Source organism: Rhinatrema bivittatum, chromosome 2 (genome assembly GCF_901001135.1).
Source record: "Rhinatrema bivittatum chromosome 2, aRhiBiv1.1, whole genome shotgun sequence".
Taxonomy (NCBI): Eukaryota; Metazoa; Chordata; class Amphibia; order Gymnophiona; family Rhinatrematidae; genus Rhinatrema; species Rhinatrema bivittatum.
This window is the reverse complement of record NC_042616.1, coordinates 614,488,690-614,516,343: the sequence shown is the minus strand read 5'-3', so window position 1 is coordinate 614,516,343 and position 27,654 is coordinate 614,488,690. Positions and strand designations below refer to the sequence as shown.

Sequence of the window (27,654 nt, the reverse complement as noted above, 5' to 3'; positions counted from 1 at the left end):
CTTTTACAGCGACGCTTAATCAACGCATTAAAGATTATTTTTCTGACAATGACTCGGATGGCCTTTCCCCCTTAACAGTATGGGAGTGCTCCAAGGCAGTCATTAGGGGCGAGTGCATAGCTCGGGCGTCATGGTGCAATAGGGAGCGTGAGGCTAAAAGAGCGCGGCTTCTCTTGGAACTTGCGGATCTAACACGACGCCACAGCACCTCTCAATCAGTTCGGATCTATCGGAAAATAACGCTGGTGCGGGCCCAGCTTAGGGCCTTAGATGATGCGGCCATAAGCCACTCCCTAACTCTTCTGAAGCACCAACACTTTGAGGGGGGCAATAAGGCGGGTAAGCTCCTGGCACGGCAGCTTAGAACGGCCCAGGCTCAAACTATAGTAGATAAGGTATTAAATAGCCAAGGACAAATAGTTACTTCTGCTGAAGACATTAGACACTCCTTTACGGACTTCTACTCCCACCTATACTCTCGGGACCCCGCCATATCTTCCAGTTCTATTGGGACCTACTTGCAGCAAATAGACTTGCCCCAGCTCACCCAGCTGCAACAGCTCAAGTTAGATCGGCCCATTTCAGAACAGGAGGTACTAGCTGCCATTAAGAAGTTAAAGCCGGGCAAGGCCCCTGGACTGGATGGCTTCACCGGGGCCTATTATCGGAAATTTGCATCTGTCCTCACACCAGGCCTCACGCATGCCTTTAACTCCTTGTTAGAGGGTTCTGATTTCACCGGTGACGCCAACACGGCGGGCATTACAGTGCTGGCAAAGCCAGGCCGGGACCCGATTCACTGCAGCTCATACCGGCCTATATCTTTAATTAATATAGACCTTAAAATTTTGGCCAGGATTTTGGCTGCACGCCTGAATGGTGTACTGCCGGGGCTCATACATAACGACCAGGTGGGCTTTGTACCAGGTCGGTTGGCGGCCGACAATGTTCGGCGCATAGTTGATCTCATTGACCAGGTGCATGTGGACAAATTGTCAGCTATCCTTCTTGCACTGGATGCTGAAAAGGCCTTTGACCTGGTGCACTGGGACTTCCTCTTCCAAACTCTGAGAGCCATGGGATTCGGCACATCCTTTCTTAACTGGGTCTCTAAGCTTTATGCAAACCCCGCCGCACGGGTCAAAGTTAATGGGAGTTATGGCCCTTCGTTCCCCATCCAAAGAGGTACTAGGCAGGGTTGCCCATTATCCCCCTTGCTCTTTGCAATTTTTTTGGAACCCTTTGCGATCCGAGTTCGCACCAACGATACTATTCGGGGTATAGGCAAATGTATGTCCCAATTCAAAATATCCCTATTTGCGGACGACATTATGCTTACTCTTACAGAGCCGGCACGCTCTTTACAGGGGGTTATGGAGGAGCTGGGACAATTTGCTGCGCAGTCAGGGTTGAAAATTAATTATGACAAATCCGAAATTCTCAATCTTAGTTTACCCACCTCAACAACTGACGAACTTCAACAACAGTTTCCCTTCAAGTGGGCGCACACATCCCTAAAATATCTGGGTGTTCGCCTAGGGCCCCACAACGGTCAATTATATGAACTCAATTACAAACCCCTTGTTGATAAAGTCATGGGGGACTTGGACAAATGGTCAGACTACTCCCATTCTTGGTTGGGCCGTATGGCAATTGTCAAAATGAACGTGTTACCAAGGTTTTTATATTTTTTCACAACTATACCTATTTACCTCTCTCCCACGCTATTGCGTAACTGGCAAAAGATACTGGGTCACTTCATTTGGAGACGCCGGCCTCCACGGATAGCTCGGGATACCCTATTTCAGTCTAAACTATATGGCGGCCTGCAGATGCCAAATTTATTGTGGTATTATGGTGCCGCGCAGCTACGGGCTTTGGTGGCCCTTCATAGTGGTACTGATATTCCTCAGTGGGTCCACTTAGAGCAGGAGCGATTGGGACCTCTGGCCATTTCTGCTTTACCCTGGCAGCCATATTCATGTAAAGCGGATAAGTTGCAGGTAGCCTTTGCCCTCCAAACGACGCTGAAAGTTTGGAATTTGTGGAGACGGGTGTTGGTGGGACAGGAGCACCTCTCTATGATGACCCATATATTTTCTCCTGGGGTGGCACCTGACCAGATAGGCACTGTAACTCACCGACAGTGGTATCGCAAAGGCATATTTATGTTGGGTCACCTGTATCAACGGGATGCCATGCTCACCCGGGAAACGTTGTGTGAAAAGTATAACCTAGACACTGTCGATTTTTTATTTTATGCTAAGATCTATCATATTGTGTGTAGGGGGCTGCGGGAGGGGACGTTGCGTATCAAGGGCACTCTATTCGAATCCTATTGTAAACATGCTGCAAACATGAAAGGTGTGATCTCTAAAATTTATGCTTTACTACAAGCTAACCAAAGGAGGCCTCCCAGACATCGCTTATTATGGGAGTCGGACTTTCAGTGCACTTTGGACGACAAGGATTGGGAGAGGATATATGTGGCCGCATCTAAATGCTCCATTTCCACAGGATTACAGGAAAACTGCCACAAACTTATCCATCGCTGGCACTACTCTCCGGAGCGCCTGCACAGGTTTGCTCCTAATGTTCCCGATACTTGCTGGAGAGGGTGCGGGGATAAAGGCACCTACTATCATGTTTGGTGGCTGTGCCCAAAGATCTCTCAATGCTGGCGCGGGGTCCTGGATTGGGCAGAACATATTCTACACGCCCGGTTCACGGTTGAGCCATGGCATGCCCTACTGGGTCTGCCTATGTCAGAGCTACCTCATAACGTCCAGAAACTACTCCTTCAATTCTTCATTGCCACTAGAGCGGAGATTGCCCTTCATTGGAAACGGGACGCAGCACCATCTCTGGCAAATATTCAACACCGCATTCATTCATATTACCAATTAAATAAACTTACAGCTTTACATCAAGATCGCATGTCTACCTTTCAAAAGGTATGGGAACCTTATAGTATATGGCTGCTTCACCAGACGACCTCGTAACACAGCAACTCAGACTCTGTTGTGAATAGCTGTTTCTCTTAATCCACACGCGCGGTTGGGGAGACGTGTGGGGGAAGTACTCTGCCTGGACCTGAGATGGGCTTGGTGCCTACTTATGACTATTTGTGTTGCTACATCGGCTTTTGCACACTCCTGTGCTACTTCTGGAAGTCTACTCCCTATCCACGCGGCTGGGTTTAGATTTATTCACACGTTCACCTTTTGGCCAGGGCCTTCTCCATGTACTTTGTTGCATTTGGCTCGGCTGCTAGCCCATATTCTGGCCAAGGTTGGCTTGGACACTATGCCTACTGCTCTTATGGTTGAGTAGATCCCGTACCCATTGCTTGCATGAACATCTCACTGTATGCTTTTATTATTGCCTGTGTACATATATAGCTATCCCGTTCTGATCCTGAAGGGGGGGAGGGGAGGGGGGGGAATTGCTGGTTATATCAAAAAGTATTGGTATCCATACTAGGAGTATCTTTGATCTGTTATGCTTTTTGAATGATGTTATACTTCTTGTGTAGTTCTCTGTTTGCATTATTACCAATAAAAATGTTTAAATACAAAAAAAAACTTCCACTAGAACCAGATGATTTCCACGCTGTACTTCAGTCTTTCATTTTGACCAGTTTAGGTTATTGTAGTTTGCTTTATCTAGGTCTCTCAGTTAATACTACATGGGCTCTACAAATTGTACAGAACTCAGCTGCAAAGATGCTCACTGAGACAAAAATACATGAACATATAACCCCTGCCTTAGCAACATTATACTGACTACCCACTGCATGGAGGATAAAATACAAGGTCACAAATATCATATTTAAACTGCTAAATACTGAATCAACATTGTGGCACAGGTCGACTCTCCACATTTACAAACTTGCCAGAGAACTACATGCAGCCAGTAAAAACTGTCTTGAAATCCTTGCATTAAAACTAGCAAGGCTTGATATAACCAGAAGTGGGACCTTTTTGGTAGCCGGCCCCTGATTATGGAACCTTCCAAAGCAATTACATGCTATTAATTGCATAAAATCATTCAAGAAGGGACTGAAAACATTTTTCTTTTCTCAGGCCTTCAAGGCTAATCGCTAGTCAGCAGAGGGTTGTTTTTGTGAATGTATTGTAACTGTTACTTTTATTGGTTTTATGTTACCTGTTTTGATATTGTGTTTGCCTTAACTATAGTCTGCCATGAAACTACCGTATTTGTGTGGAATATAAATACTTTTAAATAATAATAAAAATATAATCTAAAGTGATGCTTTCCATTCAGGTGACCTTGCTCTTCCAAGGCAGCACCAGGGCTGCTGGATTGAAGTTGGGACTTGGTTACTATGACCCTGAAGGTCTCTGTATACCTCTCTGTCTGCCACAGCTCTTCCAGGTTAGCTACTCTGAGAGCCAGGAGCTCTTTGCACCAGGCACAAACATACAGCATAATTTCTCACCAACAGGTAGATAATAATACATGTGGCATGTGATGCAAAAGAATGGAAGGCCCCTATTTCGCTGCTGGACTGCTGTTTGCATCTTAAAATTGCTATATTCTTAGTTAATGCAGGTTGTTAAGAGAGTAGGATTGCACAAACTAGAGTCCTTTTAACTTATGTGGTGTATTCAGTGTTAACTTGGCAATTACCTGCAAAAGGACAATAATTAATCTATTGATAAAAGCTCGGTAACTCCTTGTTTTAGATAAATCCCTGACTGATTTTTGGTGTGAAAATATGTTGTGACCTCTTAAATGGGATAAGAGTCTGTAAATTAAAGAATGCACTTAGGGGTGGGTGGGAAGGAAAGAAAGACACTGAAAATTACCTAACTTTCTTTTTTTTTTTTCAAAATAATTTTTGTTTTGTGATGAGACTTGAGCAAAGCACAAACCACTGTGATATTGAAGAGAAAAGTATCAAAAAATAGCAATAAACAATTAACGTCTTAGAACATTAAATCTTATCACATGAACATTTTTTTTAATTACAATCCTTTCCAAACCTTCTCTTTCGTTACACATGCCTTTCCTTTTTAATTAAGCACACAAATTAAAGATTAATTTACTTCACAATTTCTCCCTTCTGCAAATTTTAAGCCCCAAAATTACCCAGCAAAAAAAACAGTACTCATGGATCCTCTTCAGTTCTAGCAAAATGTTCTTCAGCTCTCAATGCTCCTTCAGGACTGTGAATTGCGGACGCCTGCCATGTGCTGCTCCTCTGCAAGAATTTGATCACATGCTTGCAGCGCAGCTAGGGGCTGCTGAAACAAGGATTAAGGTTTATGAGGGAGTCCACTGTAGTAAGGACTTTATAAGAGATGGCAGTCGCCCAAAAGAAAAAGAAAACTGATAAGGGAACTCCATAGTTAGGAAATAGCCATGGGGGAGGAGTGGAGTCATTTATATTCCAGGTGCATCAGTTACCAGGATTGGCAGAAAGTCCAAAGGTTAGTTAGAGCAATGTGAAAGGGAGCTGAACTGGATATTACAGTACATCTAGGTATAAATGATCTGGCAGAAGATGAGTTAGTAAAACACTCAATCACAATGTAAGGGGCTGGGGAGAGGTGCTGTACAAGTAGACAAATCTATGACCTTCTCAGACATGCTACCTGCTTGCAATAGGAAAGTAAAAATAATTTTTCTCACAAAAAATAAAAAATAATTCATAACAGAAAGATTAATTCAGGGAAGGTGGTTTTGGGTACATTGGTGACTGGGGATGCAGCACCTGGAGGATAAGGATCTTCGCAAATGGGTGGTTTACATCCATTCAAGACCAGTTTTATAATCTTTATCCATTGTTTCAAATCCTATTTGGAATGGCATTTAAACTAAGCAAGGAGGAAGGCACAAAGTGACACAAGCAAAACAGGTGTGGTTAGCAAGGTAAGCCCAGACAACAACTTTGTAATGTTGTCCCTTTATGGTCTACTATTTGTACTACTACAACCTAGATGACTAGGACAATCTACCTCATGTCTCTAACCAGATCTGCAGATATGCTCTACATTCATGTTTAATGTTTCTTGTTTTGATTTTAATCTGTGATGCAATTGTAAATGCAATTATTTTAATTATAATTTTGATTGCCATCTGCCTTGAGACTAACTTATGAAAAAGTGGAATATCAAATGTTTATAAATTTAATAAATAAGAAGTGGAAGCGAGAGAGCTGCCAAAGTAGATAATGGGAAAATAAAAAAAACAGAGCCAACAAGATATGGGAACTGGGAGATAGAGCATTATTTGGACAATCGTGTGCATGAAGAATGAAAGTCTTCTTAATGATGTCACAAAACTGGAGGCTGTCATGGCAGAGGCAGATTTGAAAATGGTTGCAATCATCTAGTTTTGGTGTAATAAAAACCTGGACCATCTCCGGCTAAAAATCTCTTAAGAAGAGACAATGTAAAGAAAAAGTAGGAAAGATCTGCTGTTTGTATTAGGAACATTTTTATAAAGAGAGATCAGGGAGAAATACTATAGCTTGCCCTGAAAAAACCTGACAAATTCTATGTAAAAATTAGGCGTGTGCAGGCAAAACCCCTTCAGTTTATTTGGTTCAGTTCATTTCTGAGGGATTTTTAATTTGGTTCATTTTTGTTAGGGGTATTTTTTGTTTTGTTTTGTTCAGTCTTTTCATTTTTGACAATTAGTGCATGCTATTTGTACCTCCAATTGAAAATTGTTATGCCAGGGGGAGTTGCCAGCCTCACCCTCAGCAATCTCCCTTGCAACCCACATTTTAAAATTGTTATACTGTGGAGAACTGATAGCAACCCAGTATCCCTCCTTCTGCCCTGCCCCTTTAAAAAGTTTAGTCCAGATGCCCCTACCCATATCCCCCTCCCTCCCACCAGAAGCCGTAATCATATGTGGTGCTGATACTTCTGCTTACCACCTACCCAAAGTGAAAATCAGTGCTGACAATGACAACCCTCTCCCGAATATACCCCATTCCCAAGAAGGCCCACCTGAAAAGTATTCAAAGCCTAGCTGGTAGGAACCAAGTTTCCATGCTCCAGGCTAAGAATCCAATGTGGGGGTTGATAGTTCCCCATCAAAAAATGCTAGGGGGCTGGTGTCACCCCCTAGCATAACAATTCTACATCATTGGTACAAAGGAAGATGTCGGGAGGGCTGGTTGCTTCCCCCCACCATAACAATTTTACATCATGGCTGCAAGAAGGGATTCTGTGGGCTGGTGGCTCTCCCACTATATGTGTTGTGAACGCAAGGGTGTGGTTGCTTGCTCTGGAAAGATATGAGCCCTTGGACCATGGCATGGCTCAGGGAGGAGCCCCCAAGGCACAAACCATGGGAGGTGAGAGTGTCCAAGCACAGGCTGGAACTGGAGCAAGGCTGGATGTGGAACATCAAATGAACTGGTACAAGGCAGGCTCAGACCTCTACTGGACCTACACACACAAGTGAGACCCAGCAATGCAATACTGGTCTCAAGATTTGTCTTCTAGTGTTAAGCGCCCAACCCGTGGAGGTCCGCGGGCCGGTCCCCCACCTACCCCGGGACGTCTCGCAGCAGCAGCGGCATCGTTGAGGCCTGGTCAGGCTGGCTGGCTTCTTCACGGCGTCCCCTCGGCGAGAGAGATGCCGCCAACGTCTGGGCTGGTCCTGCCCCCTAGGCGCGCGTGTATGCAGGGGCTCTGCCATTTAAAGGGACCAGCGCAGGAAAACCCTGCTCTGCCTCTGGATGTGACGTCAGAATCTGCCAGTACTTAAACTGGCTTGACAAGCATCTCCTTGCCTTGCAACGAGGTTGTCTCTGAGTTGTCTAGTTGCTGTTCCTGGTTCTGACTTCGGCTACTGACTTCGGCGTCTGACTTCGGCTACTGACTATGCCTTCTGACCTCGGCTCATCCACTGGCTCTGATCCTGTCTTGACCTCAGGTATCCTGCTCCGTACAGTCCAGGAGACCTCACCTAAGTCCAAGCGGCTCGGGTCCTCATGGGCTCCTCCCGGGGGGACCGCGGGCTTCCAGTGGTGAAGTTCCTGTCGGCCTCCTGGTTGTGGCTTCTTCTCTCTTCTCGACTCCGGGACTCTGCTGCTGAAACTCGCCTGCAGGAGACCGCACATAAGTCCAAGCGGCTTGGGTCCTCACAGGCTCCTCCTGGGGGGACCTCGGGCTTCCATTGGTGAAGATTCATCTGGTCTCCTGCGCTGTGCTGCCTCCCAGCTCTGACCTCCACTGTGGGCCTTCCCACAGTGTGCTACATCTATCCCAGCTGACTCAAGGGTCCACGAATCCAATAGTTTGCAAGGCCATGGACCTGGCGGACATGGCGGGCTTAAAGGCCATCCCCGGAATTGCTCAGCGTCTACAACAACAGCAAATCTGCCTTAATGCCCTGATGGCGACAGTAGAGAGACTGGCCAATCGTATGGACGGAGAACCTGCACTCGTACCTCCTGCGCTAGTTGCCTCGGCCGATCCCGGACTGGCAATGCCCACACAACTGCCAGCACCTTCACGGTACTCGGGGGAAATGAGGCAGTGCTGCGGATTCCTCAATCAGTGCTACATCCGTTTAACTCTGCTGCCTTCCCAGTTTCCGACGGATCTGGTAAAAACTAGTTATATCATCTCTTTGCTAGACGGGAAGCCCCTGGCCTGGGCCTCTCTGCTATGGGAACATAAAGATCCCATTCTTGAGAACCTGGAACAGTTTGTCTTTGCCTTCCGAAATATCTTTGATGAGCCTGCTCGCAGACCCACTGCCGCCGCCGAGTTACTCCAGCTACGCCAAGGCACTCAGTCCCTTGCCGAGTATGCAGTGGAATTCCATATCTTGGCTGCCGAGCTAGACTGGAGGGATGAAAGCCTTCATGGCATATTCACGTCTCCAAGACGAGTTAGCTGCGAGGGACCATCCGGATGACCTGAATAGCCTGATTGATCTGGCAGGGCGGGTCGATCGCCGAATCCAATGCCACGTTCGTGAGGGGAAGTCCGGCCGTACACCCAGTAACTCAGGGTCTACATTTTCCTGACCGGTGCCCTCCTACACTGCCTCTGCTGCAGCCCAAGGGGTTGAGCCCATGCAATTGGGAAGAGGTTCAATCTTGCAGGAGGAGAGAAGACGTCGCCGCACTCAAGGCCTGTGCTTATATTGCGGTAGCAAGGGGCACTTCCTAGCTCAATGTGGTGAGCGGATGGGAAACGCCAGTACCTAGGGATCATTGGGGGGCTGACCCTAGGTAATACAAGTTCCGCCTCCTCATGCACCATATCGGTTATCCTTGTCTACCCCGGGGGTACTTTTGATACACTGGTTTTGGTCGACTCCGGAGCAGGAGGGAATTTCAGATTGGGGTCCAACCCCGAGTTCCTCCCATTTGGGTATCTTCTATTCATGGTAGGGATGTGCATTCGTTTAATTCGTTTCATATGTTTCCCATTACATGTCAATTAGATGTGCATTCATTTCATATGTTTCATACATTTCATATTACATGCTTGTATAGGAAACGTATGAAACGTATGAAACCAATACACATCCCTAATTCATGGTATTCTCCTCCTGGGGAGCATTTCCACCTGCACCAAGCCCTTGATTCTATGCACTGGCCTCCTACACATGGAAGAAATCTCACTCCAGTGGCTATTTTCTAAGTCAACTTAATTAATAGCAGGTAATGGGCTTCTCCTCCAAGAACTTATCCAATCTTTTTTTAAACACAGCTATACTAACTGCATTAACCACATCCTCTGGCAACAAATTCCAGAGTTTAATTGTGCGTTGAGTACAAAACAACTTTCTCCGATTAGTTTTAAATGTGCCACATGCTAACTTCATGGAGTGCCCCCTAGTCTTTCTATTATCTGAAAGAGTAAATAACTGATTCACATCTACCCATTCTAGACCTCTCATGATTTTAAACACCTCTATCATATCCCCCCTCAGCCGTCTCTTCTCCAAGCTGAAAAGTCCTAACCTCTTTAGTCTTTCCTCATAGGGGAGCTGTTCCATTCCCCTTATCATTTTGGTAGCCCTTCTCTGTACCTTCTCCATCGCAATTATATCTTTTTGGAGATGCAGCGACCAGAATCGTACACCATGGAGCGATACAGAGGCATTATGACATTTTCCACCATTCCCTTCTAATAATTCCCAAAATTCTGTTTACTTTTTTGACTTCCGCAGCACACTGAATTGATGATTTCAATGTGTTATCCACTATGATGCCTAGATCTCTTTCATGGGTTGTAGCACCTAATATGGAACCTAACATTGTGCAACTATAGCATGGGTTATTTTTCCCTATATGCATCACCTTGCACTTATCCACATTAAATTTCATCTGCCATTTTGATGCCCAGTTTTCCAGTCTCACAAGGTCTTCCTGCAATTTATCATCTGCAATCTATCATCCCAGTTATACACTGGGATACTCTCCAGATCGCATCCTGGAGCCCTTCTTGTTTTGACTCTTGCCAGGCAACTATTCTTTGTCCCAGTGTGCCTCTTCTGACCATGCCCATGGCACTCCCACCACAGTATCAAGATTTTGTAGATGTCTTTTCGAAGGAGAAAGCTGAACTCCTCCCTGAAAACTGGCCCTTTGACTGTGCATTAACATTATCTCTGGCACTACGTCTCCTTTGGGGCGGGTTTACCCCTTATCACTCCTGGAAACCCAAGCCATGTCTTCATACATCCAGGAGAATTTGGAGAGAGGATTCATTCGGCCCTCTAATTCCCCTGCTGGGGCCAGGTTCTTCTTTGTTGCCAAGAAGGATGGGTCAGTCCAACCCTGCATCGACTACCACATCCTTAATGCTATCACACGGCGGGACAGGTATCCTTTGCCTCTGATTCCTGAATTACTGGACCGGCTCCAAGGAGCTAAGGTCTTTACCAAGCTGGACCTCTGGGTTGTGTATAATTTGGTACAGATATGACCCAGCAACGAATGGAAGACCGCGTTCAATACTAGAGATGGGCACTATGAATATTTAGTCATGCTCTTTGGCTTATGCAACGCCCCTGCAGTCTTTCAAAACCTTATGAATGAGGTCTTGAGGGATATGTTGCATACCTCTGTCATAGTGTACCTCGACAATGTATTGTTTTACTCTAAAGACTTGTCCATGCACCGCATACAAGTGCAGCAAGTGCTACAGAACCTTCGGGACAATCGTCTCTTTGCCAAGTTAGAGAAGTGCCAGTTCGAGCAGGAATCCTTGTCCTTCCTCGGATACATAGTCTCATCCATGGGCTTCCACATGGACCCTGATAAGGTGGCAGCCATTCAGGATTTGCCACAGCCGGTAGGGTCAAGGCGCTACAAACGCTTCCTTGGCTTCGCTAATTTCTATCGCCAGTTCATACCCATTACTCTCGGATGGTGGCACCGCTTATGGCCCTTAACCAGGAAGGGTTGTTGATGCTAAGAACTGGTCCCCGACTGTGATAAGTGCCTTCCAGAGGCTGAAGGAAGCCTTTCTTCTTGATGTCTGTCTCCACCATCCAGATCCGCAGCATCAGTTCATCGTAGAGGTAGACGCATCTGATCTTGCAGTAGGGGCTGTCCTGAGCCAGTTATCCACTAAGGGCAAACCATACCATGTTCCTAGTTTTCTCGAAAATTCTCTCCGGCGGAGAGAAATTACAGTATTGGTGATAAGGAGCTCCTGGCCATTCAGCTCACGCTGGGAGGAAGTAGCGCCAGTGGCTGGAGGGGGCCCAACACCCCATGATCATCTATACAGACCACAAGAACCTGGAGTTCTTGTGCCGAGCCCAATGCTTCAATTCTCAATAAGCCCAATGGTCGCTTTTCTTTAGCCAGTTCAATTTCCTCCTCCGGTACAGGCCAGCCTCCAAGAATGTTAGAGCTGACCCCTCTCTCGCATGGCAGAGACGGAGGATAACCCTAATCCGCCTCAATATATCCTCGATCCAGCCAACGTCCTTCTTGCAGCATCGGAATATTACTGGCGGCCTCAGGTCAGGAGAGATGTTCATCTCTACGTCAGTTCCTACCCGACCTGCGACTGACAAAAGACTGACTGGTTGCCCTTGGGGGCTTCTTCAACCTGTTACGCTTGGGCTCCGGTCAGGAGGTGTGAACACCACCCAGCAGGGTGGATCCAGGTGGAGAGAGACAGGAAGCTAGAAACAGTGTCTGGTTCCAGGCTGGGTCAAGGCAGGCAGCAATAAGCAGTGTCTAGTTCAGGCTGGGTCAGAGCAGGCGGCAAGGAGCAGAGTCTAAGTTCAGGCTGGGTCAGGGCAGGCGGCAATGAGCAGAGTCTAAGTTCAGGCTGGGTCAGGGCAGGCGGCAATGAGCAGAGTCTAAGTTCAGGCTGGGTCAGGGCACAGTAAGCAGGGCAAGGCAGGTCAGAAGGCCCGTAGGCCACACACACACAGAAGGCCCGTAGGCCACACACCATAAGCGGGGCAAGGCAGGTCAGAAGGCCCGTAGGCCACACACACACAGAAGGCCCGTAGGCCACTCACCATAAGCGGGGCAAGGCAGGTCAGAAGGCCCGTAGGCTCCACACACACAGACAGAAGGCCTGTAGGCCACACACCATAAGCAGAGCAGGGCAGGTCAGAAGGCCCGTAGGCCACACACACACAGAAGGCCCGTAGGCCACACACCGTAAGCAGAGCAAGCAGGTCAGAAGGCCCGTAGGCCAGGTGAGAACAACGAGGAAGGAGGCCCGAAGGCCGCGCAAGGCAAGGCAAGGAAAGGCCCGAAGGCCGCGCAGGGCAAGGCAAGGAAAGGCCCGAAGGCCGCGCAAGGCTAGAGCAGGGAGCCCAGGTGAGCTCGATGCCGAAGCACCGAGGCAACTGTCAGGCAGGGTTATAAGGACACACCCAGAGCACAGAGTGGACAGATAAGATGGACTGGGCCTGTCCGGAAAGTCAGCACTAGAGGGACCCCTGGTGGTGAGGCGGTTGCACTGCAGCCAAAACTGTAACAGTACCCCCTCCTCAAGGCCTCCCCCTCCTCCTGGGTCCCATCTTAGCAGGGGGTACTCAAAGATGAGATCTGGCCCCTCCGAGGGCAACAATAGCTGGAGCCATTCAACAGGCTCAGATGGCTGAGTTAGAAAGTCTGTTAGTGGTACCGGTTTGAGCCCCTCCGGGGGTGGCAGCAGGACCGGTTTAGCAGGCTCTTCTCGGGGTAGTGCAGCAGGTTCGGGCCCCTCTCAGGATGAAACAGCAGGCTGGAACACCTCTCCGGGCGATGCAGCAGGCTTGGCCCCCTCTCGGGGCGATGCAGCAGGCTTGGCCCCCTCTTGGGGCGATGCAGGCAGGCTTGGCCCCCTCTAGGGGGCGATGTAGCAGGCTTGGCCCCTCTAGGGGCGATGTAGCAGGCTTGGCCCCCTCTTGGGGCGATGCAGCAGGCTTGGTCCCCTCTTGGGGCGATGCAGCAGGCTTGGTCCCCTCTTGGGGCGATGCAGCAGGCTTGGCCCCCTCTTGGGCGATGTAGCAGGCTTGGCCCCCTCTTGGGGCGATGTAGCAGGCTTGGCCCCCTCTTGGGGCGATGCAGCAGGCTTGGCCCCCTCTAGGGGCGATGTAGCAGGCTTGGCCCCCTCTCGGGGCGATGCAGCAGGCTTGGCCCCCTCTCGGGGTGATGCAGCAGGCTTGGCCCCCTCTAGGGGCGATGTAGCAGGCTTGGCCCCCTCTAGGGGCGATGTTGCAGGCTTGGCCCCCTCTTGGGGCGATGCAGCAGGCTTGGTCCCCTCTTGGGGCGATGCAGCAGGCTTGGCCCCCTCTTGGGGCGATGTAGCAGGCTTGGCCCCCTCTTGGGGCGATGCAGCAGGCTTGGCCCCCTCTTGGGGCGATGCAGCAGGCTTGGCCCCCTCCTGGGGCGATGCAGCAGGCTTGGCCCCCTCCTGGGGCGATGCAGCAGGCTTGGCCCCCTCCTGGGGGCGATGCAGCAGGCTTGGCCCCCTCTTGGGGGCGATGTAGCAGGCTTGGCCCCCTCCTGGGGTGATGCAGCAGGCTTGGCCCCCTCTTGGGGCGATGTAGCAGGCTTGGCCCCCCCCTGGGTGATGCAGCAGGCTTGGCCCCCCCCTGGGGTGATGAAACAGGCTCAGATGGCAGAGCAGCAAGGTTTGAAGCAGTGCACATAGAAGACTCAATAGCACTGCTGTGGGCTTGATACCTCGAGCCACACTCTGAGGCTCCTTATTTTGTTTCTGGAGGAGCAGTTTAGAGAAGGCACAGGCAGTTCTAGGACGTCTAGGGAATGTGGGCAGCAGAGCCCTGCTAGAGTTAATCAACTCTCTCCGTTTGAGAGAAACCTGTTCCTGAGGCTCTAGCACTGGTGTCACAGAAGCCTTCTTGGCCAGGTAAGTCCTGGGTTTTTCTATCCACAAACTGCCAGCAAAAATGTCTGTTTTAGTTGAGCCAGAAACAGAATACTGGTTAGGAGAGCTGATAGCTTTTTTTAATGGCACAGCTGGTCCTAGAGCAGAACACCGGGGGCAGGGTTTGCCTGGTGGTAACAAACACGGAAGACAGGAGCATTTCCACCACCCTGGTTTTAGGAGCCAGACAGTTCAAACATTCCTGATAGACAGAGACATTTTTCTTGTTGCAATTATTGCATGACCAGTGTTCCTGACTAACAAGTTCACAGGCTAGACAGTTCTGATAGCTTGGATAATTCAAAGTTTGACAGGAATTGCAGGTATAAAACTTTAAAGAAGGAGGCATCTTGAATTAGTGAAAAGTTGACTCACCGGCAGGACACAGACCATCTCTTCCCCTGGAAATTTGATGGCTTTGGCATACTGTTACGCTTGGGCTCCGGTCAGGAGGCGTGAACACCACCCAGCAGGGTGGCTCCAGGTGGAGAGAGACAGGAAGCTAGAAACAGTGTCTGGTTCCAGGCTGGGTCAAGGCAGGCAGCAATAAGCAGTGTCTAGTTCAGGCTGGGTCAGAGCAGGCGGCAAGGAGCAGAGTCTAAGTTCAGGCTGGGTCAGGGCAGGCGGCAATGAGCAGAGTCTAAGTTCAGGCTGGGTCAGGGCACAGTAAGCAGGGCAAGGCAGGTCAGAAGACCCGTAGGCCACACACACACAGAAGGCCCGTAGGCCACACACCATAAGCGGGGCAAGGCAGGTCAGAAGGCCCGTAGGCCACACACACACAGAAGGCCCGTAGGCCACACACCATAAGCGGGGCAAGGCAGGTCAGAAGGCCCGTAGGCTCCACACACACAGACAGAAGGCCCGTAGGCCACACACCATAAGCAAGAGCAGGGCAGGTCAGAAGGCCCGTAGGCCAGGTGAGAACAACGAGGAAGGAGGCCCGAAGGCCGCGCAAGGCAAGGAAAGGCCCGAAGGCCGCGCAGGGCAAGGCAAGGAAAGGCCGAAGGCCGCGCAAGGCTAGAGCAGGGAGCCCAGGTGAGCTCGATGCCGAAGCACCGAGGCAAACTGTCAGGCAGGGTTATAAGGACACACCCAGAGCACAGAGTGGACAGATAAGATGGACTGGGCCTGTCCGGAAAGTCAGCACTAGAGGGACCCCTGGTGGTGAGGTGGTTGCACTGCAGCCAAAACTGTAACACAACCATTACCTATTCCCACCGAACCATGGACCAATTTGTCTACTGACTTCATCGTGGACTTACCACCCTCAGAAGAGAAAACAGTGATATGGGTCACGATCGATAGGTTTTTGAAGATGGCCCACTTCATCCCCCTCACTAAATTACCAACAGCACCCAAGCTTGCTATCTTTTTACTCAGCACATCTTTCGCCTACACGGACTTCCTCTCCATATTGCCTCCGACCAGGACTCGCAGTTCACGGCTAAATATTGGAGAGCACTCTGCAAGAAATTTGGGGTCCAATCAGACTTCATGACTGCCTTTCACCCCCATGGCAATGGCCAAGTGGAGCTAAAAAACCGGACCTTGAAAACCTTCCTCCGAGCCTTCATGGGAGACCTACAAGACGATTGGGTGGCTTTACTCCCTTGGGCAGAATTCTCCTACAACCACCATAGGCATTCAGCCACCGGCAGGACTCCCTTCCAGATGGGAGACGTCTCCGACTTCCTTTGCCTTTGCCATAAAAAGCTCACCTTGGCCTTCTCTATCCATCAGTATATTGTGAGTGTTAGAATTCAGCTGCCTTACCAGACTCCTCAGCTTCAGACACTCACTGCAAGGCAGGGAGCCACCATTGCATGCTCTGACGCGCGTGTTACTAGGACCTGGTGAAGGGATACATAGGATGTGTGTGCTCATCTGTGCGCAAGATTCTGTGCACTCAGGTGGGAGAGCTGGTAGTCACCTGATGATGATGCCGCATGCTCAAGATTACTTAGCCTGTCTGGACCTGGCCTTCTTGCCATGGCAACAGGTTCTTTGGCCTGTTCCTGGTCCCTGCCTTACTTGCTGTGTGCCTGGTTCTGGACACTGCCTCTGCCTGCTTGCTGCCTGCTTTGACCACACCATTCTGGATTCTGCCTACTTTCTGCCTGCTTTGACCTCAGACAGCTCTGGATTCTGCTTGTTTGCTGCCCCCCTTGATCCTGGACTGTGTTGGATCTCACTTGCCTGCTACCTCCCCGGACCTTGGATCTTCTGTTGGATCTTGCCGCTTGCTGCCTGTTCCATTCAGTGCATGGACCTGGGGTCTTTCTGCCTGTGGTCAAGGTAGACACTCAGGTTTTCCCATACAGCTCTTCAGCTACCTTACCATACAAGGGTCCACACCATCTACACTTAGTCTGAAAGGGCTTAAAGAGTAGCTGATGGGCTACCCCCTTGAAACCAACTGACTTCCTTACAGTTTTCCAAGGCCATGGACCTGTAGAGTTGGCCATGCTCCACACCATTCTTGGTATGGCACAATGAATACAGCAGCTACATAATTTACTGGACCAGATAACAGGGATTTTGGAAAGACTGGTGGACTAGATGGATGCCCTTTTCCCATTAGTGGCACCAACTGTAGAACCTCCATTACTGGCCTTAGCACCCCCTACTTCAATGTTTCTGTGATTACCTTCTCTGCCGAGGTATTACCGAGGTATCACCAAGGTGACCCATGAGAAAGCTGAGGCTTCATCAATCAGTGCCATATGAACGTTACCCTGCAGGCAGCCCTCTTCCATACTGACAAAGCACGGGAAACCTTCATATTACCTCTATTGGGAGGAGCCGCTCTCGCCTAGGCCTTCCTGCTGTGGGAGCAGGAATATCCAATTATGGATGACCTAGATTCATTCTTCCATTACTTTTGTCTCATTTTTGATGAACCAGGACAAACATCTTTGGCTGCAGCTGGCCTTTTACAGATTCTCTAGGGTTCCCAAACCATGGGGTACATGGTTCAATTTAGGACACTTGCTTCAGAACTACAGTGGCATGATGACAGCCCGGTAGCTATCTTTTAGCAGGGTCTATTGGAGACCATCAAGGATGAGCTATCAGGCTGAAAAATACCTGAGTCATTGGAGAGTATCATTCATTTGACCATTTGGCTAGCCCTCCGCTTCTGTGAGTACGTCCGTGAGTTGCCATCTTCCTTGGAAGTTCTTATTGACCTCATGGGGAAGATTGATAGATGCCTCCTGGAGAGAGTCCATGAGGTTTGCATGGCAAAAAGAGATGGGACCTTGGTATCATTTCTTCAAGTCCCAAGTCACCTTGAAGCGCCCATCCCTGTAATGTTATCACCAGAAGAGCCCATGCAGTTAGGTTGAAGTTGTCTTTCTCCTGAGGAAATGGTTTGATGTTGACAGTTTGGCCTCTGTTTATATTGTGCAGCTACTGGTTATCTATTATCTCAGTGCCCAGAGAGAAGGAATGCTTCTTCATGGCCTGAGTCACCTGGACAGGTAACTCTAGGACTCCACAATTCCTTTTACCAGTCTCCATAGAATTATCTTCCCTACCTTTCTCCACTAGAGACATGGTGAATTCTGGCTCCGGGGGGGAACTTTATTCAGCAAGAGCTGGTGGAGCACTTCCAGATTCCCAAGGTCCTGATGACTTCTCCTCTGGCACTCTTCTCCATATTTGGGGAACCTCTCCCAGGACTGGTAACTCAATCTGCTGTTTCACTAAATCTGTGGGTGGGATCCTCACATTTGGAGGTTTTCATCTTCCATGTACTCTCCCAAGCCATAAGCCTGATTGTCCTGGGCCTGGCTCCAGTAACATCAGCCAAAATTTGACTGGCCCATATCAGAAAATCTCCATTTGGAGTCCTGGTTGCAGTAATTACTGTATTGCCTCCGATGATATGGCTCACCTGGTAATTGTGACCTCTGCCCTCCCAGCCTCTGGTAGGGAATCCCAAGGAACTCAAACCTCCCCACAGTACCTCTGGGAGAATACTCTTATAATAGTCTTTGGACAATTAAAAAAACAGTTGGGAAAAGAAAGGGTTGAACATGAAAGCCTGGAAAAAGAAAACAACTGTGCCATAGAAAGGTTTGAATCTTTGGTTATCAGAAAAGATGAAGAGATATGAGCCCTTCATATCCTTCCTTGGCAAGAGAGGGATAAGAAACCTCATTTTGTATGTTCCTGCCAGCCTGGATCCTGAAAAGAAGGAAACCAATTCTATACCAATATTGGGGCCGGCCCTTGGCCCAAGCATTTCCGAGGAGACCATCTCTTCATCTACGGCTCAATTTCAGTCCCAGGAATTGCATGAACTAGGGGACACAACCAATCATTTAATTGCAGTAACCATCTCCCCGAGCCAAGAGACCCATAAGGGTCCAAAGGATATGAAAGAAACTTCAGTATTTCATAGCCTGGAGAAGCTGTGGACCCGAGGAGAGCTCTTGGGAGCCTGCATCTAGTCTGCAAGCTCCTCAGTTAATCCAAGGTTTTCTTCACCAATTCCCCACCAGGCCTAAATCTAAGAGATTGGGGCGGGGCCCTTGGAGAGGAGGTACTGTTAGAATTCAGCCACCTTCTCAGACAATTCAGTTTCGTATACTCACTTCATGGCAGGATGCCGCCATTGCACACTCTGGCACATGTGCTACTAGAATCTGGTGAAGGGATGCATAGGGCGTGTGTGCTCATCTGTGCTCACTATTCTGCGTACTCGGCTGGAAGAGTCGGGTAGTCACCCCGATGAGGATGTCACATGCTCAAGACTAGTTAGCCTGCCTGGACCTGGATTCCTTGCCTTGGCAATGGGCTCCTTGGTCTGTTCCTGGCCCCTGCCTTGCTTGTTGTGTGCCTGGTGCTGGATGCTGACTCTGCCTGCTTGCTGCCTGCCTTGACCTCAGACCATTCTGGATTCTACCTGCTTCCTGCCCGTTTCGACCTCTGACCATTCTGGATTCTGCCTGCTTCCTGCCCACTTCGACCTCTGACCATTCTGGATTCTATCTGCTTCCTGCCCATTTCGACCTCTGACCATTCTGGATTCTACCTGCTTCCTGCCCATTTCGACCTCTGACCATTCTGGATTCTGCCTGCTTCCTGCCCACCTAGATCCCAGACTGTGTTGGATCTTGCTTGGTTGCTGCCTGCCCTGGATCTTCTGTCGGACTCTGCTGATCGCTGCCTGTTTCATTCAGCGCATGGCCTTGAGGTCTCTCTGCCTATGGTCAAGGTAGACACTCAGGTGTTCCTGTGCAGCCCTTTGGCTACTTTACCACACAGGGGTCCACACTGCATACAGTCAGTCCGAATAGGCTTCTGGAGTGGCCAGATGGCTACCCCCCTGACTCCAAAAAGGGTTGCCATCCTTACAATGGGGTAATCCCTCAAGGGGTATCCCTCAAGGGGTATCCCTTGATCCCTCCAATCTATCTAACCTCCGTCCTATCTCCAATCTCCCTTTCCTCTCCAAAGTCATTGAGAAACTAGTAAACTCCCGTCTCTCTGACTACCTAGAAGAATCCAACATTCTCCTACCCACACAATACGGCTTCCGTAAACACCTCAGTACGGAATCCCTACTCCTTTCCCTTACAGACACAATCATCAAAGGAATGGATGCCGGTAACTCCTACCTCATTGCCATGCTAGATATTTCCGCTGCCTTCGATACCGTAAATCACAACATCCTCATCAACACTCTCATCAGCATAGGAATTTCAGGTACTGCTCTTTCTTGGATAAGGTCCTTCCTCCAAAACCGTACCTACACAGTCCTCACCGACAACTTTACATCCCTCCCTGTTAATCTCGACTGTGGCGTTCCCCAAGGATCCTCCCTCTCTTCCACCTTATTTAACATTTACATGCTCCCCCTCACAAACCTCCTCTCCAACCTTGGTATCACACACTTCATCTATGCGGATGATGTGCAAATCCTCATCCCTTTCAAAAACTCTGTTCTCACTGCACTCCAAAACTGGAACACCATTCTCGCCTCCATAAACCAGCTCCTCACTGACATGCACCTAGCCCTCAATCCGCAAAAACTGAACTCCTCCTCGTCTCCTCTAGACATGCAGCCGCACCCACTCTCTCTCCACTCTCCATTCCCCCAACTTTCTCTCCGACACAAGAAACCTGGGTGTTATACTTGATAACCAACTAACATTCAAACCATACATCAAATCTATCCTTAGCAGCTGCTATTTCAAACTTCAAACCCTCAAAAAACTCAAACCCCTTCTCTACTTCTCCGATTTCCGCACGGTACTCCAATCCATAATTTTCTCAAAAATTGATTACTGTAACGCTCTCCTACTTGGACTCCCTTCTAGCCACATCAAACCTCTACAACTCCTCCAAAACGCTACTGCACGCATCCTCACCAATGTCAATAAGAAAGACCACATCACTCCCACCCTCATTGATCTCCACTGGCTTCCCATTCACTCACGAATTATTTACAAGACCCTCACCCTCATCCACAAAAGCATTACTAATGAACACTGCAACTGGCTAAACCCACCCTTCCTCCCTCGTACCTCCACAAGACCCACCCGTGCTTCCCTCCGTGGAACCCTTATCCCTCCCTCCATAAGATCCACTAGACTCATTTCCACCACCAATAGAGCCCTTTCCCTTGCAGGCCCCTCCCTCTGGAACTCTATGCCTCTTAATCTACGTACCGAAACCTCCACACCTACTTTCAAGAAGAAACTCAAAACCTGGCTTTTCCTCCAAGCATACCCCCCATTCTTCATCATCTTCACCAACTAACACGCTAGCCCAACCATCATTCCTCTCCAACACCCCCCTTTCAGAACCTACACCCAACCCCCCTCCCCCTCTAAAGTTTCCTACATCTCCTGTATATAACCAGTGTACAACATCTGTATATATATCCAGTGTACAACTTCTGTATATAACCATTGTACATATTTCTTCCTCGAATCCCTATTCACATTTTATCCCCATGTATCTGTTTGCACCCTCCCCCTGCCCCCCTTTGTATCGACCCCCCCCCCCTCATCCCTCCCCAGTTACTTAGTTATTTGTTCTGTTACTGCGTTTTACGTTATACACCGTTCTCTGTAAAGGCTATGCCTATATACTTTCTGTTGTAAGTTACTTGTGACCGGCACGATGTGCAAACGCTGCCGGTATATAAAATTAAATAAATAAAATAAAAATAATGGAAGCAAACTAAAAACATTGGGGCGGATTTTAAGAGCCCTGCTCGCCGGTGCGCCTATTTTACATAGGCCTACCGGTGCGCGCAGGGCCCCGGGACTCGCGTAAGTCCCGGGGTTTTCCGAGGGGGGCGTGTCGGGGGCATGTCGGGGGCGGGCCCGATCCGCGCGGCGTTTTTGGGGGGCGGGATGTAGCATTTCAGGGGCGGGCCCGGGGGCGTGGTTACGGCCCGGGGCGGTCCGGGGGCGTGGCCGCGCCCTCCGGACCCGCCCCCAGGTTGCGTCCCGGCGCGCTAGCGGCCTGCTGGCGCGCGGGGATTTACGTCTCCCTCCGGGAGGCGTAAATCCTCCGACAAAGATAAGGGGGGGTTTAGACAGGGCCGGGGGGGTGGGGTAGGTTTAGGGGAAGGGGAGGGGAAGGTGAGGGGAGGGCAAAAGAAAGTTCCCTCTGAGGCCCTCTCTGATTTCGGAGCGCCTCGGGAGGGAACGGAGGTAGGCTGCTGCTGCTCAGCGCGCGCCGGCTAAACGTATCGGTAGCCTTGCACGCGCCGATCCAGGATTTTGTGGCTACGCGCGTATCTACTAAAATCCAGCGTACTTTTGTTGGCGCCTGATGCGCCAACAAAGTACGCCAAATCGCGCTTTTTTGAAAATCTACCCCATAGTTCACTTTATTTATTTAAGATTTTTTTCTAAACCGATATTCATAAATACATATCACATCGGTTTACATGGAACTAGGATAGCAATATTTAACATCGAATAACATGGGGAAAAGAAAAGAAAAAAGGAAAGGAAAAAGAAGAGAAGAAATAGTTACATTGAACAGGGAGAAAAGAACTTGGATGAGGGGGGAAACAGATATAAACATCAAGATTAAAAGTAGAGAAGGAAAAAGGTGGCTAACTGAGGCATAACTAAGCTATTTGTATTAGGCAAAATGATTGTCTAGTGATAAACCTTTGATTTAAATGTGTTACGAGGGAATAGGGGAAAGGCAATAGGAGACATCCTGTAAATTTCAGGATTATGTTGATTAGAAGGTTAAGGGAGAGATGGCTGACGGAAAGAGAATAAAGGTGGGAAGGGGTAAGAGAGGTAAAAAGGGTAAAGGGGGAAGTTACTGTAGGTACCTTGGTTCTTACTGGGATCTTACTAAGTTCTTACTAGGTTGAAAGAGGTCTGGGGAGGAGGGAGAGTTACAAAAGGGGGGACTGGGTAGAGGGAGTTCATTAATAGATACAGTGGTGGGGAGGAGGTTATGGAAAGGCTTGTTTGAACAACCAGGTTTTTAGTTTTTTCTTAAAGGTATGGATGCAGTGTCCTAGGCGTAAGTCTGGAGGCATGGAGTTCCATAATGAAGTCTGGAGGCATGGAGTTCCATAATGAAGTCTGGAGGCATGGAGTTCCATAATGAAGTCTGGAGGCATGGAGTTCCATAATGAAGGTCCTGCTAAGGAAAAGACGCGTTCTCTGGTGGAAATGTAGTGGAACAGTTTAGGGGATGGTATGTGGAGGGAACCTTTGTAAGTGGATCTGACGGGTCTGTTGGAGGTGTGGTACTGTAAGGAGTCATTTAGCCAGTGGGTATGTTGGTTATGAAGTGCCTTGTGGATGATGGTGAGGCTCTTATGGAGTATTCTAAGGTGAATAGGGAGCCAGTGGAGATCTTTGAGGATAGGTGTGATGCTGAGAGGAGGCATTCCCAAGGGGGAAGAAAAGCATGCAGAAAAGCATGCACGCAGATTGCATTTTCAACCCTACAAGCATTATTTTCCATGGAAAAAGCACTCACACAAAAAGAGATGCAGAAGACCACTGATACTTTGGTATCGGTGGAAGATTTCAAAATGAAAGCATGGACAGTTTGAAAATTGCTCCCAAATGGGGTACAGCACAGAACCTGGGATGTATACCATCCAATCCAGGTTGATTTGCAGGAATGAAGGATTAAGGCAGGAAGGCAGACAACATGCACTGTAGGCACTAGACCATGACAGGAGACCCAGTGCTGATGTGTCTGTTACTCCTCCAAGTTGCTTCTTATAGTGGAGATGTGTTGATGTCATCAAGGGGCCCCGGGGCTGACTTCCCGACGCAGGCTTTTTAAGTAGATGCTTGTCAGGCGCACACGAACCAAAAGGGAGCCAGATGAATAGCGCTTGGCAGCATCCCGAGTCACGCTTAGCAGTGTTTAGGACCTGGCAGTGTTCCAGCCATGAAGAACTGCCAGCAGTGTTGGGGTGAGCAAGGTGGTTCACGGGGTTGTCCTGTGAGCCGCTAAACATAACACTATTATTCTGCACTTCTTCTCACGGTCCCATTTCTTCATATTTTGTTAAATTGAATGTTACAAACTATGAGGTTGAGGAATGAAGTTTGTGGATTGTAAATTCTATACTCTTGAATCTAGTTAGAAATGCAGAGACATTCCATGTTAAATTTTGATATTCTATCTTCTGTTTGATAATCTTGCTCTTGGTTAAAATAAACATGTCCTCAGGAAATTAAAAAGTCATGGGATAGGATGCAATATCTTATTATGAGTTGAGAACTGATTAAAAGATAGGAAACAGACCACTGGATGAATCAAAAGAAAATAAACACAAAGAAAAGCTTAAAGGATCTTTCTTCAATAATACTCAGTCTTTGCTATCCAATATGACACTTTAACAATGGATAGCATCCTTTCCCCTATATTCAATTATTAGAATTGTTTAACCTTACCCAATGAACTATACTGAGGTTCTGGAAGAGTCATATGTGGTTTTTAATTCATTGTCTGAACATCATTAGAAAATTGTTTTTGACTTGCTGGAACTCTACATATCCTTTAATTGCTACTTGCTTGTTTGTAAAAAGAATTCTGACTGCAATGCTGTAAAATCAGGCAGAAAATTCTGAAAAGGAGTTGCATCTTTCCTCTTTCTCTCTGTCTGTCTGTTCTGTCTCTCCTGTCTGTCTGCCAGCAATCAGGGTAATCTAGAAAAATATGGAACATTACTAATTTTTTATACTATAACATGCATGAAATCTAGCTAACACAGAGTAAAATAAGAAGGTTAAGAACCACTATACTGGATCAGACCGAGGGTCCATCAAGCCCTGTATCCTGTTTCATACAATGGTCAATCCAGGTCAATAGTACCTGGCAGGATCCCAAATAGTAGATAGACTCCATGCTGCTTATGCCCAGGGATAAACTGTGGCTTTTCCCAAGTCTACCTGGTTAATAACTGTTTATGGATTTTTCCTCCGTGAAATTGTTCAAATCATTTAAAACCCAGCCATATCCTCCAGTAATGAATTCTAGAGCTTAATTGTGCATGGAGTGAAAAAATATTTTCTCAGATTTGTTTTAAATGTGCTACTTAGTAATTTAAGAAAGAGTAAACAACCAATGTGCATTTACCCATTCCACTACACTCATGAATTATGAACTTCTATCATATCTCCCATCAGCTACTTTTTCTACAAGTTAAAGAGCCCTAGTCTCTTTAGTACAGATCCCAGGGGTAGACCACTATTTACCATCCTCAATTAAGAAAACTGATCTGTGACTCTTAATGGTGGACCACTCGGCTCGTTCGTTGATGAAGAATGCAGCTAGCTGCAAGAATTAGTATGCTTCTTTCTTTTTATGAGCATATAAAAATTCTAAAAAAAAAATTTTTTGTTTGAATTATTAATTAACATTGGACCAATGATTATTTATAACCCATCGGCGGTGAAAATACTGAAAATAAAGACATTTTTATCAGTGTCCATGGGGTGTTATGAAGGTCCTTATTTAAAAAGGAAATATTTATTTGTGGTTTTCTCTATTAGAGTTAATTAATTTGGAGTGAATGATGACTTAATTAGCTAAGTAATGAATCCAACTTTTAATAATGCTTCTTTAAAAATAAAATGAAAGGATTTATTTGTTCACTTTTTCTTTGTGCTGCAACAAATGCCAAACCCTGATGATATCAAAGTTTTGTAAAGAAATAATCAGGTAACACATTGGACAACTTTTTTCAGTAATGATTTGTACATGCAGTACAAATAATACTTAAACCCCTTAGTTTATGGGGTCTAAGTATTAATCAACGTTAAAACCAGCATGGTCATGTGCGTTCCCTATCAGTTTTAATGCCTGTGATATATTGGGCATTAACATCCTGTTAGGATTCATGAGTTTGTGGGCCCTTGGCCAAGGTGAGCGTTGGTACCCACCTGTTGGGAGGAGCCCCACAGGTTCCCACCTTCGGGAGGCGAGGTCAGCTGTGGTAGGAGATTCAGTAGTATAGAGGAATGGAGCATCCTGTGTCACAGCCACGTGATCGTAGGTGCAGGAATGGGAGTACTGTGGGGGATCCCAAGGAGCGGGATGAGAGACACAGTTCAGGGAGAACCCACAGTATACTCGCTGGACTTAAGAGGCAGGGTCCTCCGAGAGAGAGAAGCGCTGGGCAGGCCCCGAGGAGCGGGGAGCGTGAGTCAGGAACTTCTGGAGGTCCACAGCAGAGAGAGACCTGAGGGGCGGGGCTGCGCAGCAAGAGAGGCTCTGGCGTGGTGACGTAGGCCAACCTGCGGAGCAGGGAAGCCCAGGTGAATCTCTGCAGTAGTGATGAAAGCAACCCCGGGGAGCGGTGTTGCACAAGATAGAGTCTCTGGCAGAGAATCGAGGAACTATCTCGAGGAGCGGGGGTGCCGAGTAGAGTCACTGAAACGGAACTCAAGCACTGCCTCGTGGAGCGGGGGAGTGCAGGTATAGTCTCTGCTGTAGAACGAAGGCACTGCCCCGAGGAGCGGGAAACGCGGGTCCAGTCTCCAAGCAGGAGGTGGTTCCAAGGGGCGACCCTGAGGAGCAGGGAGGCCGGTAGACCAGAGCTCTAGGAGGCGCAGGGCTAGCCCAAGGAGCAGTGAAAGCCAGGAGACGAGGTTTCACCCAAGAGCGCAGCAGGGCCCCCGAGGAGCAGGTACTCGAGCAGAGTGCATAGGCGGGTAGAACCAATATAGGAACCATGGGTCCAAGGAGCCAGGAGCAGGTATCAGTAGCGAAGGAACTCGTTGCCAAGTCGGCTAACAAGGGGCGAAGGCGGTGCTTAAGAATCCCGGCCTGGTGATGTCATCAGATGGGGATGCCCCTGAGGTTCCTGCCCTTGGGTCTTCAAAGGAGAGGCTGGTGGCGCACGTGCCTAGGAAGGCCCGGTGTCAGCGTGGATGGTGGCGGCGTCCCAGATGCATGAGAAGTCCTGGAACCTGGAGGAATGCGGCGGTAGCGGCTAGCCTCAGCCGCAAATAGGCCCGGAGACGAGAGCAGAGCAGTACATGAAATGAGTTGCATCGGTCGCAGCCATCTGCGATCGACGGTCATAACACATCCAATGTACAAAATTAATGAGATGCAGAATTCAGCAACATGATCATGGCCATATTAAGGACAGCATAGCCATGAGAAAGCTGCTGCGTTGAGCATATCAGTTTTCTCCATGCTAATTGTCCAACAAAGTTTTTGCAGTGGTTTGAGTCAGTGCTCCTGTTTTTCACTGGGCTTTTAATCCAAATTGAAACATTGGGAATGTTCTGAGGCCAATTTTATACTGGAGGAAAGCATAGTAACTCTCTTTCAGGGTGTGATATATTAAGGGTATGCATGGAAACATTGGAGCAGATTTTCAAAAGGTTACACGCATAACCGGGTTTACGTGCACCGGGCCTATTTTCAAAAGGCCCGGCAACTCGCGTAAAGCCCCGGGACGCGTGTAAGTCCTGGGGCTTGCAAAAAGGGGTGGTCCGGGGGGGGGGGGGGGCAGGGCGGGGTCAGAGGCTCCCGGCACAGCGGCCATTTGCCGCTGTGCCGAGGATCGCGCCAGGGCTGAAGTAAGTTTTAAAACAAAAAAAAAAAAGAAGAAAAACGTAGGGGGGAAAAGGTGAGGGAGGTAAGGGAAGGGAAGATGGAGTTGGGGGTAGAGAACGGGGGAAGGCAGCGCGGCTCGGCGCGGCTTGGCGTGCGCAAGGTGCACAATTTTGCACCCCCTTGCACGTGCCGACCCACAATTTTATAACTTGCGCGTGCATGTTATAAAATCGCGTGTCCATGTGTGCACACCGGGTAGCGCACA

At 48.5% G+C, this 27,654-nt stretch overlaps 1 long non-coding RNA gene across 3 annotated transcripts in view; it reads left to right on the top strand.

Annotated features, from left to right (window-relative positions):
• Positions 1–27,654, top strand: part of LOC115085313 — a 100,933-nt gene that overhangs the window by 20,445 nt on the left and 52,834 nt on the right. The window contains exon 3 of one of the 3 annotated variants that reach the window (XR_003854802.1): positions 4,288–4,779. The exons of the other annotated variants lie outside the window; for them this stretch is intronic. This is a non-coding gene — a long non-coding RNA (uncharacterized LOC115085313). Of the gene's footprint in view, positions 1–4,287; positions 4,780–27,654 lie in introns of those variants that run through there. 3 annotated transcript variants of the gene reach the window in all.